The sequence below is a fragment of the Bufo bufo genome, chromosome 1, assembly GCF_905171765.1.
Source record: "Bufo bufo chromosome 1, aBufBuf1.1, whole genome shotgun sequence".
NCBI lineage: Eukaryota > Metazoa > Chordata > Amphibia > Anura > Bufonidae > Bufo > Bufo bufo.
The window spans coordinates 820,197,497-820,202,770 of record NC_053389.1 but is presented as its reverse complement, the minus strand read 5'-3'; positions in this window follow the sequence as shown (position 1 = coordinate 820,202,770).

Here is a 5,274-nt window from a genome sequence, read left to right as displayed (position 1 = left end):
CACTGCAAGGTGATCCCTCATTCCTGGACTTCTTTCTTCTTCTATCTAAAATGTGCAGCATCCATTTTAGAAAAAATATGATTTGTTACAACAAAGCGCAAGAAAATTTGACTTCCGGGCAAATCAAATTTTTCCTGAAATTCAGATCGAATTACACTTTGTCAACTTCGATTCACTCATCTCTAATAGTATACCCAGCAGTGTACTGATATGTGAGGTACGAGGTATAATAGATGCTGTGTGTACAGATATACAGTATATACAGCAGTGAACTAATATGTGAGGTACGAGGTATAATATATGCAGTGTGTACAGATATATAATATATATAGCAGTGTACTGACATATGAGGCATGAGGTATAATATATGCAGTGTGTACAGATATATACAGGGAGTGCAGAATTATTAGGCAAGTTGTATTTTTGAGGATTAATTTTATTTTTGAACAACAACCATGTTCTCAATGAACCCAAAAAACTCATTAATATCAAAGCTGAATATTTTTGGAAGTAGTTTTTAGTTTGTTTTTAGTTTTAGCTATTTTAGGGGGATATCTGTGTGTGCAGGTGACTATTACTGTGCATAATTATTAAGCAACTTAACAAAAAACAAATATATACCCATTTCAATTATTTATTTTTACCAGTGAAACCAATATAACATCTCAACATTCACAAATATACATTTCTGACATTCAAAAACAAAACAAAAACAAATCAGTGACCAATATAGCCACCTTTCTTTGCAAGGACACTCAAAAGCCTGCCATCCATGGATTCTGTCAGTGTTTTGATCTGTTCACCATCAACATTGCGTGCAGCAGCAACCACAGCCTCCCAGACACTGTTCAGAGAGGTGTACTGTTTTCCCTCCTTGTAAATCTCACATTTGATGATGGACCACAGGTTCTCAATGGGGTTCAGATCAGGTGAACAAGGAGGCCATGTCATTAGATTTTCTTCTTTTATACCCTTTCTTGCCAGCCACGCTGTGGAGTACTTGGACGCGTGTGATGGAGCATTGTCCTTCAAGAAAAACATGATTTTCATGTTTTTCTTGAAGGATGCAGACTTCTTCCTGTACCACTGCTTGAAGAAGGTGTCTTCCAGAAACTGGCAGTAGGACTGGGAGTTGAGCTTGACTCCATCCTCAACCCGAAAAGGCCCCACAAGCTCATCTTTGATGATACCAGCCCAAACCAGTACTCCACCTCCACCTTTCTGGCGTCTGAGTCGGACTGGAGCTCTCTGCCCTTTACCAATCCAGCCACGGGCCCATCCATCTGGCCCATCAAGACTCACTCTCATTTCATCAGTCCATAAAACCTTAGAAAAATCAGTCTTGAGATATTTCTTGGCCCAGTCTTGACGTTTCAGCTTGTGTGTCTTGTTCAGTGGTGGTCGTCTTTCAGCCTTTCTTACCTTGGCCATGTCTCTGAGTATTGTACACCTTGTGCTTTTGGGCACTCCAGTGATGTTGCAGCTCTGAAATATGGCCAAACTGGTGGCAAGTGGCATCTTGGCAGCTGCACGCTTGACTTTTCTCAGTTCATGGGCAGTTATTTTGCGCCTTGGTTTTTCCACACGCTTCTTGCGACCCTGTTGACTATTTTGAATGAAACGCTTGATTGTTCGATGATCACGCTTCAGAAGCTTTGCAATTTTAAGAGTGCTGCATCCCTCTGCAAGATATCTCACTATTTTTGACTTTTCTGAGCCTGTCAAGTCCTTCTTTTGACCCATTTTGCCAAAGGAAAGGAAGTTGCCTAATAATTATGCACACCTAATATAGGGTGTTGATGTCATTAATCCACACCCCTTCTCATTACAAAGATGCACATCACCTAATATGCTTAATTGGTAGTAGGCTTTCGAGCCTATACAGCTTGGAGTAAGACAACATGCATAAAGAGGATGATGTAGTCAAAATACTCATTTGCCTAATAATTCTGCACGCAGTGTAGTATATACAGCAGTGTGCTTATATATGATGTATGAGGTATAATAGAGGCAGAGTATACAGATATATAGTATATACAGCAGTGTACTGATATGTGAGGTACGAGGTATAATCGATGCAGTGTGTACAGATATATAGTATATACAGCAGTGTACTGATATGTGAGTTAACAGGTATAATAGATGCAGTGTGTGCAGATATATAGTATATACAACAGTGTACTGATATGTGAGGTACGAGGTAAAATAGATGCAGTGTGTACAGATATACAGTATATAAAGCAGTTTAATTTATATGTGAGGTATGAGGTATAATAGATGAAATTTGTACAGATATATAGTATATACAGCAGTGAACTAATATGTTAGGAATGAGGTATAATAGATGCAGTGTTTACAGATATATAGTATATACAGCAGTGTACTGATATGTGAGGTACGAGTTATAATAGATGCAATGTAAACATATATATAGTATATACAGAAGTATACTACTATGAGAGGTACGAGGTATAATAGATGCAGTGTGTACAGATATATAGTATATACAGCAGTGTACTGATATGAGAGGTATAAGGTATATTATATGCAGTGTGTACAGATATATAGTATATACAGCAGTGTACTGATATGTGAGGTACGAGGTATAATAGATAGTGTGTACAAATATAAAGTATATACAGCAGTGTACTGATATGTGAGGTATGAGGTATAATAGATGCAGTGTGTACAGATATATAGTATATACAGCAGTGTACTGATATGTGAGGTACGAGGTATACTATATGCAGTGTGAACAGATATATAGTATATACAGCAGTGTACTGATATGTGAGGTGACAGGTATAATAGATGTGGTTTGTACAGATATATACTATATACAGCAGTGTCCTGATATGTGAGGTACGAGTTATAATATATTTGTAAAGCTGCTTACTGACGAATAAACTGCTACCGTCAAACCACATTTATTACAGTCTTAAAGGGCCGATCATAAAACTGACTTGGCTAAAACTGACTTTAGCCATATATGAAAGTGGAGTGAGCTGTCAGAGTCATGATAAATCTGGCCCAAAGTGTCTAAATGTAAGACAGCTTCCGAAGTGTCTAAATGTAAGACATCTTCCAAAGTGTCTAAATGTAAGACAGCTTCCAAAGTGTGTAAATGTAAGACAGCTTCCAAAGTGTGTAAATGTAAGACAGCTTCCATGTGTCTAAATGTAAGGCAGCTTCCAGAGTGTCTAAATTTAAGACAGCTTCCAAAGTGTCTAAATGTAAGACAGCTTCCAAAGTGTCTAATGTAAGACAGCTTCCAAAGTGTCTAATGTAAGACAGCTTCCAAAGTGTCTAAATGTAAGACAGCTTCCATGTGTCTCAATGTAAGACAGCTTCCAAAGTGTCTAAATTTAAGACAGCTTCCAAAGTGTGTAAATGTAAGACAGCTTCCAAAGTTTCTAAATGTAAGACAGCTTCCAAAGTGTCTAAATGTAAGACAGCTTCCAAAGTGTCTAAATGTAAGACAGCTTCCAAAGTGTCTAAATGTAAGACAGCTTCCAAAGTTTCTAAATATAAGACAGCTTCCAAAGTGTCTAAATGTAAGACAGCTTCCAAAGTGTCTAAATGTAAGACAGCATCCAAAGTGTGTGAATGTAAGACGGCTTCCAAAGTGTGTAATGTAAGACAGCTTCCAAAGTTTCTAAATGTAAGACAGCTTCCAAAGTGTCTAAATGTAAGATAGCTTCCAAAGTGTCTAAATGTAAGATAGCTTCCAAAGTTTCTAAATGTAAGACAGCTTCCAAAGTGTCTAATGTAAGACGGCTTCAAAAGTGTCTAAATGTAAACAGCTTCCAAAGTGTGTAAATGTAAGACAGTTTCCAAAGTGTCTAAATGTAAGACAGCTTCCAAAGTGTCTAAATGTAAGACAGCTTCCAAAGTGTCTAAATGTAAGACAGCTTCCAAAGTGTCTTAAAGTAAGACAGCTTCCAAAGTGTCTAAATGTAAGACAGCTTCCAAAGTGTGTAAATGTAAGACAGCTTCCAAAGTGTGTAATGTAAGACAGCTTCCAAAGTGTGTAAATGTAAGACAGCTTCTAAAGTGTCTAAATGTAAGACAGCTTCCAAAGTGTCTAATGTAAGACAGCTTCCAAAGTTTCTAAATATAAGACAGCTTCCAAAGTGTCTAAATGTAAGACAGCTTCCAAAGTGTCTGAATGTAAGACAGCTTCCAAAGTGTGTGAATGTAAGACGGCTTCCAAAGTGTGTAATGTAAGACAGCTTCCAAAGTGTCTAAATGTAAGACAGCTTCCAAAGTGTCTAAATGTAAGACAGCTTCCAAAGTTTCTAAATATAAGACAGCTTCCAAAGTGTCTAAATATAAGACAGCTTCCAAAGTGTCTAAATGTAAGACAGCTTCCAAAGTGTCTAATGTAAGACGGCTTCAAAAGTGTCTAAATGTAAACAGCTTCCAAAGTGTGTAAATGTAAGACAGCTTCCAAAGTGTCTAAATGTAAGACAGCTTCCAAAGTGTCTTAAAGTAAGACAGCTTCCAAAGTGTCTAAATGTAAGACAGCTTCCAAAGTGTGTAAATGTAAGACAGCTTCCAAAGTGTGTAATGTAAGACAGTTTCCAAAGTGTGTAAATGTAAGACAGCTTCCAAAGTGTCTAAATGTAAGACAGCTTCCAAAGTGTCTAATGTAAGACAGCTTCCAAAGTTTCTAAATATAAGACAGCTTCCAAAGTGTCTAAATGTAAGACAGCTTCCAAAGTGTCTAAATGTAAGACAGCTTCCAAAGTGTGTGAATGTAAGACGGCTTCCAAAGTGTGTAATGTAAGACAGCTTCCAAAGTGTCTAAATGTAAGACAGCTTCCAAAGTGTCTAAATGTAAGACAGCTTCCAAAGTTTCTAAATGTAAGACAGCTTCCAAAGTGTCTAAATATAAGACAGCTTCCAAAGTGTCTAAATGTAAGACAGCTTCCAAAGTGTCTAAATGTAAGACAGCTTCCAAAGTGTCTTAAAGTAAGACAGCTTCCAAAGTGTCTAAATGTAAGACAGCTTCCAAAGTGTGTAATGTAAGACAGCTTCCAAAGTGTCTAAATGTAAGACAGCTTCCAAAGTGTCTAAATGTAAGACAGCTTCCAAATTGTGTAAATATAAGACAGCTTCCAAAGTGTGTAATGTAAGACAGCTTCCAAAGTGTGTAAATGTAAGACAGCTTCCAAAGTGTGTAATGTAAGACAGCTTCCAAAGTGTGTAAATGTAAGACAGCTTCCAAAGTGTCTAAATGTAAGACAGCTTCCAAAGTGTCTAAATGTAAGA